This window comes from Perognathus longimembris, chromosome 10, assembly GCF_023159225.1.
Source record: "Perognathus longimembris pacificus isolate PPM17 chromosome 10, ASM2315922v1, whole genome shotgun sequence".
Classification (NCBI taxonomy): Eukaryota; Metazoa; Chordata; class Mammalia; order Rodentia; family Heteromyidae; genus Perognathus; species Perognathus longimembris.
Window position 1 is genome coordinate 50,596,163 of NC_063170.1, and position 16,638 is coordinate 50,612,800.

A 16,638-nucleotide genomic window follows, 5' to 3' on the forward strand; every position below is an offset into this window, starting at 1 on the left:
AAGATCAAGGACTGAAGACAGAGAAGAAGTAGAACACCCAGATAAAGACATAAAAAATATCTAAGAAAGTACAAAAGGAAAATGTAAGACCTCTGGGACATCATTAAAAAAAAAGAACAAAGTTTATATATGATAGGTATGAAAAAAGGAGAAGAGGTACAATCTAAAGGAATGCATAACTTATTCAATTTAAAATAGCTTAAATTTCTCCCACCCTGAGAAAAAAAATTAATTATGTAGGTACAAGGGGCTTTTAGAACACCAAAAAGATATGATCCAAAGAAACCTCCCAAGGTATATTATGATAAAAACACTAAGTGCACAGAACAAAGAAAGATAATAAAAGTACAAGAAAGAAGAATAAGTCATGTATAAAGACAAACCCATCAAAATAACAGCACAATGTCCAACAAAAAAGCAAGGAAGGCACAGAATGATACATTCTAAGCCCTAAAGAAATAGTATTAGCTTATTTTACTGTATGCAGAAAAGCTATCATAATTGAAAGAAAAACAGAAAAATGTCCATATAAATAAAAACTAAAGGAATTCATAAGATACTTAAAGAAATGTGACACAGGGAAGAGGAACACAACCGGGACAATACAGGAAAGAATAAACCCATTAGATGAGCAAATAGGGAAAGAAGCATTAGGAGAAAGGTAAACAGCGCGCGCATGTGCGTGCGCACACACACGAAAATGCCGCATACTTTTAAATAATAATACTGAATGTGAATGATCAGTTCTCCAATCAATAAGCACAGACTAGATGTTGGATTTTTTTTTTTAAAAAAAGAGCATAGAAGTTGGTGTGTACAGGAAATAAATACCATTGGCAAAGACAAATGTGGAGTTAAGAGTTGTGGGATGAATACAGATTTTCTATTCAAATGGAGTCCAAATGCAAACAGGAGTCGCTATACTATTATGTGACAAAAGAGACTTAAATAAAAATTAGTCAGAAGAGGCAAAGGAGTTCACTTTGTATTTTTCCAGGAGAAGGCCCACTAATAGTAGATAACAGTTCTAAACACAAATGCAACAAATGGCAGCACACTCAATTTCATTAAAAAAAAAAAGAAATTAATGGACATAAAAGCACAGATATACCCCAACACAATAGTAGTATATAACTTCAATAACCCACTCTCATCAACATATAGGTCATTTAGACCCAAAACAATCAATATAGAAACTTGACATCTAAACAACACTAAAGGCTGAAAAGACATCATTAGAACATTTCATCCAATAGTTGCACAATAGTTTTCTCAGAAACCCATAGAACTTTCTCCAAAACAGACCTTTTATGAAGCAAAACAAAATTTAACTAATACAAGAAAACAGCAATAACCGTCTGTATTGTATCAGACAACAATTGAATAAGGCTAGAAATCAACAGTAAAAGAAACTACAAAATGCATTAAAACATGGATATGAAATAATATAATTTTGAATGATTAGTGAGTCACTAAAGAAATAAGAGGAAAAATAAAAAAACTTCCTAAAATCAAATGAATATTGAAACACAATAGGAAAGTTTATAGCTATGCCTGCTTACATTAAAATAAATCAGTGATCTAAAAAAAAATCAGAAATACAAAACAAATAACCTAATGATCCATCTCAACCTCTTGGAAAAGAACAAGTCTCATACAAAAGCTGAAAGCAAAAAAAAAAATGAAGATAAGGAAAGAAATGAAGGAAATGGAGCAAAAATATACAAAGAATCAATAAAGCAACAAGTTTGTTATTTATTAAGATAAGCAAAACTCACAAAACCTTAGCCAAACTAACCCAAAGAAAAGTGAATAGGAACCAAATCCATAAATTTAGATATTAAAAAAGAAAATCACAATTAATAAACAAAATTTAAAGACTCATTAAAGAATACTTCAAAATCATATTTTAAAATCTGGAAATTTTTTTAAGAAGTGGATACATTTATACAAGTATATATCCTAGCAAAATTGAACTAGAAAGATACAAATCACTTCAATAGATCTGTAATAAGCAATGAAACTGAGTTTCCTAACAAAAAAGTCCAGAGCTAAAAGGATTCAACATCAAATTCTATCAGAATTTTAAAGAGGAACTATCATCAATATTCCTCCAAGTATACCACATGATAAAAAGGCAAGACATGCTACGAAATTCATTCTATAAAGTTAACATTATCCTGATACCAAAACTAGACCAAGAACACAACCATAATTATACATCAATTTTCCTCTGGAACACAGATAAAAATGCTCAAAAAATATTTCAATACCAAATTCAACAATACACTAAAGAGATCATAAACAATGGCCAAGCCGGTTTCATTTTATTGAAACAGAGATAGTCCAAAATATGTAAGTCAATAAATGTAATACAACACGCAAAGAAAACAGAAAAGACAAACGTAACATAATCATCTATACAGATTTAGAAAGGACCTGACAAAATTCAATATCCTTTTATTATAACAGCTCTGTAGAAGCTAGAAATAAAAGGATATATCTCAACAAAACTATACTCAATATCATACTAAATAGTGAAAAGCTAAAACAATTTCATCTACTGTCTAGAATAGAACAAGGTATCTACTCTCCCAACATTAATTTAAGTAGTGCTGGATTCCTAGCCAGAGTAATAAGATAAGAGAAAGAAAGAAAAATGTGACATAAACAGGAAAAAAGTGAAACTGTCTCTACTTGTAGATGATATGATCCTATATTAAAAAAAAAGAAGACTCCACAAACAAAAACCCTTCCTTGAGCAGATTAACACTAGGCAATAGGCTAAAAACTCAACATGCAAAAAGTCAGTAGCTTTTCTATATGCCAACAATTAACAAGCTGAAAAGAAATCATGAAAAACTATGCCATTCACAACAATCTCAAATAATTTAACAGCAGGGAATATACTTAGCAGGTAAAAGGTTTCTACAATGTAAACTATAAAGCACTGATGAAAGATATTAAATGAGACACTAGAAGATGGAAATAATAACAATTGTGAAAATGTACATACTATCAAAAGCAAGCTATAGTGCAGTTTTCATCAAAATCAGAATGCCATTTTGTATTTGCTTCCATTCTGTCTACTAATTGCTCTCCTCCTGTAAAAGAGATCTCCACAAAGTAAAGTTTGTGGCTGACACCTGTAATCCCAGCTACTCCAGAGGCTCAGATCTGAGGACCAACCAGGGGCAAGAAGTATGTGAAACTCTTATCTCCAAGTAATCACAGAAAAAGCCGGAAGTGGAGTTGTGGCTTCAGTGTTAGAGTGCTATCCTTGAACAAAAACAGGAGCTCAGGGACCGCACCCAGGCCCAGAGTTCAAACCCCAAGACTGCCAAAAATGCGGGGTTGTAGGGGCGGCTGTAGCTACTCATTATGAATTGTTTTTCTGTAATAATGAGTTCTCCTTGAAGTATCTTCACACCTTCAGAGGATTCTGTGTGAACCAGAGGCAAGCAGCCCTGATGGGCCGCGTTAGATTGAGGTTGTGAGAATCAGATATGCTCGCGTGTCCTGGGGCCACTCTGATTAGCTGTCACACAGGGAACCTGAAACTGTGGGCTATAATCCAATGGGGAAAGCCAATGGAGTCCAGTCCCGATGGCCAGGATTATGTTCCCACGACAAAGATATTTCTATGTAAATGGAAAAATCCAAATATGATTCTGTCAGCGAGGGGAAGAGAGGACAGACCGGCGTTAGTGGGCTGTGTTTCAGTCCATTTTGTTTCCATTACTGCTTTCCTTCTTTGTCTCATCAGACATACATAGCGTGGGCAGAGTTCCCAAGAAGAACATACATTTAACCAATGGAACTCACCTCCTGGAAATGCCTGGGAATACTCAAGTCAGGCCTCCATCCTAAAATTCAGAGCACTGCAAATTTTAGCAAAGATTACCAATGCAAGAAAATGGCATACGAACAATATGTTCACAAGGATCCAATGTGGTCCTCGGAGAGGAATAGAAAGGAACAACGCCACACGCCTCCGTTCATACCAAATAATATATGGATCAAAATGAACTTCAGGCAATGAGAACAAGAGTTTTTTTTTTTCTTTTTTGCTGTTTTCATTTTCTCTGCTTTTTGTTCTGTTGGTTCATTTACCTGTCTTTAGGGGGGGAAGGAGGGGGCACAGAAATGGAGGGACAAAGGGTGGACAAATGCAGCAGTGGCCCTCACTGGACACTATGTTGAAAATGAAGTGTACAGCTTGTGGGTGAGGATGGGAAGGAAACACAGGGAGAGAGCAAGGAAGGGGTGACATTGTCTCAATAGAAATGCACTGTCTACCTGACTTATGCAATGGTAACCTCTTTGCACATCACCTTTGCAATAATAATAAAACTTAAAAAAATGTTAAAAAAAAACACAGAATGCCATTTTGGCTTTTTAGGGAAGCCTACAGTATGTGCTCCTTGGATCTGGACAATGTCTGGGCAGGAACCAAGACCATATTCTAAAATTAACTGGCACCAAACTGTACTAAATGCATAGCTTCTTAGTACAGTGACAATTTAGCAAGTGTCAGCCCTGACTCCCATACTGCCAATAAATAAACAAATAAATGGGCAAGTGAACAAAACAGACATTTCTCAAAAGAAGAAATACAAATAGCCAATAAACACGTGTACATGTTAAAAATGTTTATTATCCTTAGCTATTAAGGAAATGCAAATAAAAATAACACTGAACTCACATGGCCAGAATGGCTAACGTCAAGAAAACAACAAATGTTGGAGGAGAAGGGGAACCTTCAAACATGCTCAGTAGAAATGTAAATTAGTGCAACTGCTACGGAAATCAGTGGGGAGGTTCTTCTAAAAACTAAAAATAGAGGCATTTTATTCTTTTGCTATTCAGAACAGAAATGTGCAGAATAAAGATATCCGCACATCTACACCCATGTTTATAGCAACCTTATTCATAATAACCAATCTATGAAATAAACCTAGGTTCTAATGAGTGGATAAGGAAGATGCATACACACAAAAAAAAGTATTATTGAGCCATGATTCTGTGTCATTTGTAGGAAATATGGTTGGAACTAGAGATCATAATGTTATGAAAGAAAAGTCAAGCTCAAAAAGCCAAATGTTACATTTTTGCTCACATGCAAAAATTTACAACAATGATAATAATAATAATAAAGAGACATAAGAATAAAAGGGAAATTGTCTGGTGAAAGAGAAGGAAATGGGCAGAAATAAAGGAGGGGGTACTTTAGATTGAGCATGATGGACATTCACTAGTGTGTGTGTGTGTGTGTGTGTGTGTGTGTGTGTGTGTGTGTAGATAATATGACAAAATCCACAAATACTACTGGAAAAAGTTGGGAGGAAGGAATGAGGGGCTTAAGAGAATATAATAAAAGTGATGAACTTGATCCAAGTGTATTGTATACATCCATGAAAATAGCACAATAAAACCATCTTATATATTTTGCTAACATCAACAAGAAAAGATATCAATGTGAATATATGGAAATGGGAAAATAAAAAACTCGTGACTTGGATTAGATATAGGGCTGATAGTTGGCTTTCCTTCATACTTTCTAAGAAACATATGTAAGGGAGTCCAGTTAATTTCTAATTTTATTACTTTGCCAAAATGAGCTTTCTTGACTGTAATACCCAAGACAAAACCATGCATATCGAATATTCATAGAAACAGAAAGGAACTTCCTGGCTCTTCCAGATATGGGAACTGAGCCAGCACTAGTAAAAACAGCAACCTCTTCATGAGCCAGTTTGCACTTACCTTTCTTGTTTTATACCCTTGAGAACTGGGAGCAGTCATTTCCTTCTTGGGAGACCTGAAAGACCATGCTTTGCTTCCCTCTGTGAGCATGTCACATGTGCACCGAATGCCTTTCCTCCCATGGCCTGCAGCAGTGTCGTTTCCTGCCTGTCCATTGAAGCCCACCCCTTTTCACATCTCATTTGAGATACTGTTGCCTCTGGACACCATTGAAAAGAGGAGATGAGTCAGGTGTTATTTCCTTGGGATCTCAACAATTGTCTAGAAGGCATGTACGAGAATTAGGTAGTCTGCAAGCTTTATGAAGACAGGAATAAAATCTATCATTCTTGTACTGCCAGACACATTATACTATCAGACACAAAATGCTTGACAAATAATCACTGAATGAATAAAGAAATATAACAAAATATAACAGTGGCTGCCCAACCACAAAATGCAAAATAATCAAACAAAAAACACCTTTCAATGTAATTAATCAACAAGGCATATTTTGAAATATAACATAGCACAAGGTAGCATAATGTAAATTCCTTATGAGTAACAAAATAGGTAGAGAAGGCAAGTATTACCTTTAGCTGCCGTGGTCACCAAATCATTCAATGAGCGTGACACTTATACTAGGTTAGCTATTTTTCTAAACAACCCTGTAATCTGACAATATTTTCTCCATTAACAAATGAGAAACTCAAGATTCAGAGAGATTAAATAATTTTTCAATGTCACATACCAGTAAAGCCAGGCTATGAATTACAAATTCATGATTTCCAGACACTGGGGATATGAAGGTGAGTTCGTAGAATAAACATATTCCAATATGAGAAGGAAATTCAGGGTAACACATTTTCTGGAGATTAAACAAAGAAAATCTGGTGGAATGTAAGAAGGACAGGGAGAAGAAGAAGGAAATGATTTATGACTACATAGTTGAAAGTGCTGGGTACCAGGCTGATGACCTTGCTTCTTCCATGAGTACCAAGGAGCTATACAAAGTATAAAAGAAAGAAGAATGAAAGAAACATGGCAAAATACGAGACTTTTTTAAAAAAAACTTGTTAAGCAGAGGGACCTAAGATTATTCTTGGAGAATAAGAAGGACATTTTCAGAAGTACTCACTGAGGAGGAAGAGTTTTTTTCTCTTCTTAGGCTGATGATTAGACACTTGACAAAAACACATCAGAACGAGAAAAAAAGTTCATTCACACACATTTGGTTCTTAAGAAGGGGAACTTTGATAAACTTATAGAGCCATATAAGCCTAATTTAATAAAGGGAAAGGAGGGAGGCAGAAAACTATTTGTTTCTTCAGGAAAGACAAATAGAAGATAGTAATAAAGTTTGTGAGAACGTCTGCTCATCCAGGTATAAGAGGTCTTTCCATCATCTTCATTGTCACAAATCTTCTCACCATCTCCAGGGGATTTATGGTATTTTCACTCTTCCTGGGAGTGAAAGCTATGCTGAAGATAGAATTTATAGACCCTTCATTTCTAGAAGTTTCTTCTTTTAGTAATATAAGAGACGCCTGAAAAGCCTTCTATCTGTGTCTGTTAAATACCAGATGCCTTCACCTTAAAAAAAAAAATACTTATACTAACCATGCGGGTTTGAAAATGCCCCACATTGTCAACTGAGTCTACTGTCAAATATCCAACCATTCAGACAAAATAAAAGCAAAATAATCAAACAAAAATATCTTTCAATGTAATTAACCAACAAGGCATATTTTGAAATATAACAATGATTTGGGGGAATGGAGTCAAAAGAATAGATTGAAGCCATCCTGTGGAAGATAACACCCGTAACCCTTAAGAGCTGAGCTATTGTGGATCTAAAAGGGTAAGAAACTAAAGATAACTTAAGAGTGTTGTGTTAGACAGTTTTCTGTACATATAATGAGATATTTAAGACAATCAGCTTACATAAGGGAAAGTGTTGTTTTGGCTTTCAGTTTTTTGTTTTTTGTTTTGCCAGTCCTGGGGCTTGAACTCAGGGCCAGAGCACTGTCCCAGGCTTCGTTTTGCTCAAGGCAAGCACTCTGCCAACTTCAGCCACAGTGTCACTTCTGGCCTTTTCTATATGTGTGGTGCTGAGGAATTGAACCTAAGGCTTCATGTATATGAGGCAAGCACTCTTGCCACTAGGCCATATTCCCAGCCCCTGACTTACAGTTTTAAAGATCTCAGTTCATGATTGGGTGGATGCCTTACTTTTGAATTTGTGGAAAGGCAGCACATCGTGGTGGGATTTCAAGGTGAACGAAGATGTTCACTTCACGGCCAGGAACAAAAGGAAGGGAATAAAACTAGGGTTCTACAATCCATTCAAAGGCGCACTCACAATGACTCTTGAAAGTTCTATCATCTGCCAATGTCACTAAAACTGGGACTACATCTCAGATACAAGGTCCTTGGTGGGGCAGTGAAGATCAAAATAGAGCAACCATGACAGTATGGATAGAGGCTGCTGTTATCACTACAACCAACACTAGGGGGAGCCACTTAGGAAAATATGCCGGTTTGAGGAGAAATATATATATATATATATTGGCCAGTCCTGGGACCTAGATTCAGGGCCTGAGCACTGTTCCTGGCTTCTTTTTGCTCAAGGGTAGCACTCTGCCACTTGAGCCACAGCGCCACTTCTGGCCATTTTCTGTATATGTGGTGCTGGGTAATTGAACCCAGGGCCTCATGTATATGAGGCAAGCACTCTTGCCACTAGGCCATATCCCCAGCCCCTGAGGAGAAATATTTTAAACATGATGAATAAAGGGGAGAACAAAAATCTCTGGAAGATAATTGGAATACGAAAGTAGAGAACCATAGAGTGATACAAGCAAGAAATACAACTTGGAGGTTGTTTCTCTGAAGATATAACTGAAGTCATATGACCTCAGGGGCTACAAAAGAATAAAGGAGGGGAGGCAAAGCAGACCTTAGTGAATACTTGCATTTACAGACAGGCAGATGAAGACTAAGAAATAGGATACATTAAGTAATGAAGGTCTAAGTATAATATATGAGCCAGGCACTATGCTCAGAACTTTTAATATGTATTATTTTTTAAAATCGAGTACACACATCTATTTCATAGAAATGGAAGCTGAGAAGTATCTTTTCCAAGCCCATTCAACTACTGGGTAGCAGAGTGGGAAACAAGCCATGTTTGACAGAATCAAGCACCGTGTGACTTCAACCATGCTGTGTCCCTCCAAAAGCCTGTAACATGGAGGTGAGCAGAGGGGAGGGGTTTAGCAGTGGACAGGAACTTGATAAAGGGCTAAGAGGATCACATCTGGGGACTCATCTCTCAGTAGTTGTGAAGATCTAAATAGTATGTGCTGCCTTGAAATCTGAGGAAAATTGGGAGGGCTTTGAAAAGACCCTCCACCACAATTGCCCTTGTGGATAAAGTCCTCTATACAAGCAACTTTCCTTATTATAGAAAGCAGGCAAAGTTCATGCTTATCCAATGGGTTTGTTTCCTATCCACCCTTTATGTATTTAAAAAAATGTCTTCCATCTGTAGCCTCCCTCTGGTGGTTCACTTAGTTCCCAAAGTGCAACTTTCATGTACCTTTGTGTGGCACGCAGACTCTTCCCCTAAGCTGTATGTGTGAAGTAATAAAGCCCTGTCAATCTCCCCTGTCCAGTGTTGGGCGGGGCGGGGGGGGGGTGGTGGTCATGTGTTCAGCTATCTCTATAACCTCAGGGCAGAAACTTTTCCCTTTCCAACCAAGTGGATAGATTAAAAAACCATAGAGCCCAATGTGTTCACTGTAAATGTTCCACGGGTGAAATACTTTGTTTTAATAACTGTTGGCTTTATTACAGCTGGATAACTTTAAGTAATGACGGGCTACTCTTTTCTAATTTTTTTTTCATTTTTATAGTTCAGAGGTCTTTTATTTATTTTTTTTTTTTACATCTCTAGGCCATGAATTCATAGGGAATAGGTTCCAATAGTTCAGACTCCTTTCCATTGGTTCTCACAAAGTGTGCTTCTCTGGGTGGAACAGGCTGGCGCTTCAGTTGAACCCACGTTCCTTTCTCTTTGGCTTCCTTCTTTTTCTGGTCATTTTCCTTCACTCGTTTCAGGAAGCTGTCTCGGCTCTTAGAGTGCTTAATATGCTCAATATGCACATTAATCCCCTTGGCAAGGATCTTGCCCTTAACTTGCTTGTTCACAATAATACCAACAGCATGCTGGGTAACATTGCAGACCATTCCAGTTTTGCCATGGAAACATTTGTGGGACATTCCTTTTTGAACAGTACCCATTCCCTTGATGTCTACAATATCATCCTTGTAGATTCACATGTATGTGGCCAAAGGAACAACTCCATGTTCCTGAAGGGCCTAGAGAACATGTATCAGGTACCTCTCCTCTTTCCCTTTGTGTTCATAATTTTGGCAAATTACTGAAAGATGGTGGTTCTGGCCAAAAGGTCTTTTCTAATTCTATAAGAAGGACACTGAGTGGCAGAGGTTAAATAGCTACTTAGGATGAGATAGTAGTAAATTGTTCTTTCCCTTTAAGGAAGTATTCATCTCCAATGTTTTCCTGGCATGCTCCCCTCAGAGGTTGTACAGGGATCACACATATCTAAAACACACAGAAGCCATTGCAAAGAATAAGGAAAAGGCCAAATGCCTAAGAGAAAACAAGGTAGAGGATATGAACATGTATTCCCCCAAAAGAAACAAAAATAGCAATAATCAGAAAACATAACCTCATTTAACCAGAGATCTAAACAAAAATTTAACAAACCGTTTTATGCTCTTAAAAACTGTATTTTTTTTTAAAAATTGAGTTAACATATATTTGTAACATAATGAGGTTTCATTCTGATCGTCCCATAGACATACACAGTACAGTGTATTTGGAAAAGATCCGCCCCTCCACCACTTTCCTTCCCACTCCTCTCCTCCTTTTCTCCCCCTTTTCCAACAGCATTTAGTTGGTTTCATTAAGCTCTATTCAGATATTCCCTTCTTGACTTAAGCCACATGCAATAATCAGAGAGTGGGAATGATGTATGAATAAATATGCACACACACATATTACATATAAATAAACACATGTTATACACACGTAGATATATACACATACATGTATGTTATATATATATATATAATGTCTTTCCATCCTCTGCCCCTCAGTATCTCCTCTTTTCCTCTCCCCTCCCTTTACTAATTTCCTAACAAACCATTTCTTTATATCCTTCAGTTTAACAGAGGTTCAAAATATTTTTGAGACTTGATGAATATGACATTGTAAGGAAACAAACAAATGAGATAAGCAGAAATTAGTATCTTAAAATTATTGTAACAAGTTGACAGTTTCATTCTTAGGATATATTTCAAAGAAACAACTTGTTAAATAATCCATAGTGGTATACATACGAGGATGCCTGTTCTATTGCTCTTAGAAAGGTATAAATTAAATAAATTATAGAACTTATATTCTACAAAAATGGAATTCTATATACCTTTTAAGATGATGATATACGTACATATTTATCAATATAAAAAGATGGCAGTAAGCTAAAAGCTGCACTATGAAATTGACATTTAGAATGTTCCACGTATATAAAATGTTTATAATTTTGTATAAATACTTTTCTGCATACATGTCTAAAGAGATATTCATAGTGACTGTTCATTTGTTGTTGTTTTTTGTCAGTACTGGGATTTGAACTCAGGGTCTGGTGTTTGCTAGGCAGTTGTTCTACTGCTAGAGAGCCATTACCACCACTACCTCCCCCAGAAGGAAATTTTAAAATTTTATTGAGTATTTAAATTTCAGGTGAGTCTTGTTGTCTTCTTAGCTTTACTCAAGTCACATGCCAGAATCAGAGAGATGGAAAGCTATTTTTTTTATTTGTAAGGTAAAGAACACATGAAGATCAATCAGCAAATCTCTCCAAAAGAGAATGAAATACACTTCATAAAGAAATGACACGAAGCACACAACATGCTTTGATCTTGTGCTAACTTTTGTTTCCAAAGTGAATGTGAAATTCTAGAAAAGGGGGATTCAGATAACACAGACATATTGCTGCTCTCCATGAGAAATGGGGAAAAGCAAAGAAACCTAAAATGGAGGATGAGATGTAAGAGAAAACACCGTAGTTAAAACTCCCCAATTCACAAGTCCCCTCAACCCCATAGACTGGAGAGACAAGAGCCAGGAGTTTCTCACAGGCAATCTGAGTCAGTACTCAAACTCCAAAAGCAAATGCTATTTTTCTCATTAGAGATAGCCCACTTTCAGTCTCTTGACAGTGTATCTGTAACAAGTATGTAAACTGTTTTTGCCTGGCATCTCTGCCGGCATCTATGTTTGTCCTTGTTCTAATCCCTTCTCTCTCCACAGTCAGTATGCAGTCACCTTGGGTTCTAGGAAAGGCAGGACTAATCAATAACATCTTTATGACACTGGACTAAAACTACTCATAAGGAACAGCAGAGCCTTGCAGGACCGATCACCTACAAATGAGGATACTAATCTAAAAAAATCAGGCCAACTCCTGGAGCATGGGAACCAGATTGCTCCCCTCAATTCTTAGCAGCAATAACAACTTCTCTGGAACCCTAGAGAACTAGACCTGAGATATGACCAACCAGGCCACACCTATAACCCAGACTCATACATTTATGGGTACCTTTCTTCCTGCCACTAATTCTGCCTCTTAAGCTCATGTCTATACTCAGAAGACGGCCGAAGATAAACGAAAGTGCCATTTTTCCATGGCATCATGCTACATAATGTCTTTCTCATGCATATTTTTTGACAATAAACTTTCCAATCACTTACTGCATTTGCATCTTGCCTGAATTTTTCTCCTGTCAAACTCAAGGATCAAGGTTCATTAGCTTTCTGGTGACATCAAACATACCCTCTGTTTTGCATAAAAAGCTGAAGTTTCTGACCCCCCATAAGGATCCTGGGCCCAGAGTAAAAATCTTAAGGACACTGGGGCCAACAGGGGCTTGCCAGCCCCTCTGGTGGGAAAAAGGGTTTGTTAGGAGTGAAAAGCCACACTTCCAGTCCAACACCTTGACAATGGCTAATGTTTGGCCCTTAATTCTCCAAAGTCTACATCTGGAGGTTTAACCTCCTCACAGCACAAGATGTGGTGCTCCAGACCCCAGTCATGCCTCTTCGTTCTTACAGTGTTTTGTGGAAGGTATGTAGAAGGTATAAAATCATTTCTCAAAATTGAGCTCTCTGATAAAATCTCCCAATTCTATCACCTAGAAGAGGGCCAACAGTGACAAAGCAGAGTGTTGACCCTGAAACAAAGATACTTAATCTATTTATTCAGGGAAAAAATACAAATATTATTGTGTCACTTTAGAAAAGTCAAGTCGAGATCTCTGGATGCCTGGTTAGGTATCTGTGATGCTACCAGTCATAATGGTTCTGACAGCTTTAAAAGAAGAGGTCTGCATTGGCCTCTTAGGTCTTCAAGAAAGCAAAACTAAATCCATCTGGAAGTACTTGGGTTATTGACCCCAGGGTACTTTATCTTTGAACACATTCAGACACAAACTCTGGGACAGTTTTTGAATACTACATGAAGGTGAATTATAGGCATTCACACAATCCAGCATTGTCCTTTCAAGCAATTTAATGAAGCACATCCAATGGCTAGCAAGCCTTTCCTTTACCACAGAGGAAATCTAAGGTAAAAGGGAAAATAAGCAGTTTATGAACTATTTAAAAAAAATAAAGCTGTGGATTTAAGGAGTTATGGATTAAGTTCTGACCCATTAATTCTTTTATTCCCTGACTTGGAGCTGGCTGAAAATGTGCAGCTCTCTGGCAGGTAGTAGCAAGGCTCATGTCCAGATCACTAGGAACAGAGAGAAATGGCTGGCAGGGCGAGGGGTGGATCCCTGCAATTGGTTATCACTTTATACAGGGATCTGGAATTTAATCATCTTGCATCCCCCAGGTAAGGGAATGATCAGCTCCCCAATTTCATCTGGGAGATCTATTATGTTAAGTGATATTCTATTTGGGCAGACATGCTATTCTACTCCTGAAGGAAATTAATTTCTTGATTCTTCCAGCTAATAGAATCCCAACTCAGTGCTTCAGGTTTTCTCAGGACACCACTAGCTGACATGTAGTCTGAAGTAGCTCCTCTGTGGGAAGTCCTGAGATAGGGATGGAAGTAATAGGATAAGACAAAAGCAGAGGTAGCACATGGGCCAGGAACAATTAGGTATTGGGCATCCCTCTTGAGAGCGTGTATGATATAGGAAGGATTTCTACACTTTGAATTCTTTGCTGAGTGGGGCTGTTTATGATTTTCACAGGAAATGTATTTTAAAGCATGTACAGCCTCTGAACAGGTTAAATAAAAGATTACAAGAGAAAGAAATACAGTGATTTCTGGTTGTTTAAAAGGCAACTCGACAAGCCTTTACCAGAAACAGGAAAAGGTCAGGATCAATGAAAAGGCCTTTTCTTTAGAAAGAGATCTGCTATTAATTTAACACAAATAAATTCTTCTAGTGGACCTTCTGAAGACCAAGGACACATCGTCTCTGCAAGAGATCTCGCTTCAAAGTAAAACTTCTCTAATATTCTCCAACAGAATCAACACACAGCCAACACCTCCAGCCTGTGTCCTTCCTCAGACTTCTGTCAGCCTGAGATTAACAGGCTAATCAAAACTAGCTTTCAGGGCTGGGAATATGGCCTAGTGGCAAGAGTGCTTGCCTCCTACACATGAAGCTCTCAGTTCGATTCCCCAGCACCACATATATGGAAAACGGCCAGAAGGGGCGCTGTGGCTCAGGTGGCAGAGTGCTAGCCTTGAGGGGGAAGAAGCCAGGGACAGTGCTCAGGCCCTGAGTCCAAAGCCCAGGACTGGCCAAAAAATAAATAAATAAATAAAACTAGCTTTCACACATATAGATGTTACTATTCACTTATGCTATTTTGTTCCAAAAGTGCTTTTTTTTTGGGGGGGGGGGGGACACAGCATCTTAAATGGAATGTTCACAGAAGAAATCCTAGGACTGAGCAAAAACTGCTTTGAAAGTAATTAGGGCTCTAACAGTCTTTGATGACAAAAGGAAACTCAGGTAACAGAAGTCATCTTCGTCAACTTCCCTATTCCTTACTATGTGTATATGCCCAGTATAGAGTACCGGCTGGATGCCTAAGAGGAGGGACCCTTGCTATCCTTTGGAAGATATACAATGGTATTTTCTTTCTTTTTTTCTCTCTCTTTTGCCAACTTCTTTTTCTGAATAATTACTTATTTATTGTCAAAGTGATGTAAGGAGAGGTTACAGTTTCATATGTAAGGCAGTGGGTACATTTATTGCACAATTTGTTACCTCCTCCCTCTTTTCTCCCCTCCTTCCTCCCCACCCCCATGAGTTGTTCAGTTGGTTTACACCAAATGGTTTTGTAAGTATTGCTGTTGGAGTCGTTTGTCTTTTTATCCTTTGTCTCTCGATTTTGATATTCCCTTTCACTTCCCTAGTTTTAATACCAGTATATACAGTATCCAGGGTACTCAGATGAGATACAGTGATAGCACAGGGACAACCACAGGCAGGGGATACAAGAGTATCATCAACAATAAAATCTACAGTTTCACATGCACGTTTAAAGTAATTACAACAGTGATATAACACTTGTTTCCATAACATGGAGTTCATTTCACTCTACATCATCTTAGGTGTTCATAAGGGCATAGCTATTAGGCTCTTGTGGTCCTCTACTGTGACTAACCTAAACCTGTGCTGATTATTCCCTATGAGGGAAACCATAGAGTCCATGTTTCTTTGGGTCTGGCTCACTTTACTTAGTATAATTTTTTTTCCAAGTTCGTCCATTTCCTTACCAATGGGGCAATGTCATTCTTTCTAATAGAGGCGTAAAATTCCATTGTGTATATGTACCACATTTTCCTGATCCATTCATCTACTGAGGGGCATCTGGGTTGGTTCCATATTTTAGCTATGACAAATTGTACTGCGATGAACATTGCTGTGATGGTGGCTTTAGTGTGTTCTTGTTTGTAATCTTTTGGGTAGATGCCCAAGAGTGGGGCTGCTGGGTCATAGGGGAGCTCTATGTTTTGCCTTCTGAGGAATCTCCATACTGCTTTTCTTTTTTTTTCTTTTTTTTTTTTTGGCCAGTCCTGGGCCTTGGACTCAGGGCCTGAGCACTGTCCCTGGCTTCTTCCCGCTCAAGGATAGCACTCTGCCACTTGAGCCACAGCGCTGCTTCTGGCCGTTTTCTGTATATGTGGTGCTGGGGAATCGAACCTAGGGCCTCGTGTATCCGAGGCAGGCACTCTTGCCACTAGGCTATATCCCCAGCCCTCCATACTGCTTTTCAGAGTGGCTGAACCAGTTTGCATTCCCACCAACAATGTAGTAGGGTTCCCTTTTGTCTTTTGCCATTTTTTTATCCTTCAACAAATCTTTGTCTTTGCTGCATTGGCACGGTTGTTGCGAGCATTTGGACCATTCACACACACCTATGCTCCACATTAACACATGAATCCACTGCACATAAAACCTCGAAGTCTCCTGTCACTGCAACCTTGATTATATACAACTTCTAGCTCTTACTTTTCCACTTTCTCCTTCCTTTTAAGAAAACATTTCCTATCACATGGTTACAGGGAGTAAAATCAAATCCTGACCTTAAATCTGCTCTTCTTTTAAAAAAAGAAGCAAGCCATCTGCCTCTTTATGCAGTTTAAATATTATTTTTAGAGAACCTGGTAGAATTCGGCACCAAGTTATTCTCTTGCTAGCAGTGACCTTCTCTGAGCTCTTCTACTACATAAATTCTCCCAATATCTCAAGGTTCATCTAGTCTATATT

The 16,638-nt window shown here is 38.0% G+C and overlaps 1 protein-coding gene and 1 pseudogene across 3 annotated transcripts in view; both read right to left on the reverse strand.

The window, feature by feature from the left end:
- Positions 1–16,638, reverse strand: part of Fhit (fragile histidine triad diadenosine triphosphatase) — a 1,290,154-nt gene that overhangs the window by 855,027 nt on the left and 418,489 nt on the right. The gene's annotated exons all lie outside the window — the stretch shown is intronic.
- On the reverse strand, positions 9,693–10,175 carry LOC125358697 (annotated as a pseudogene).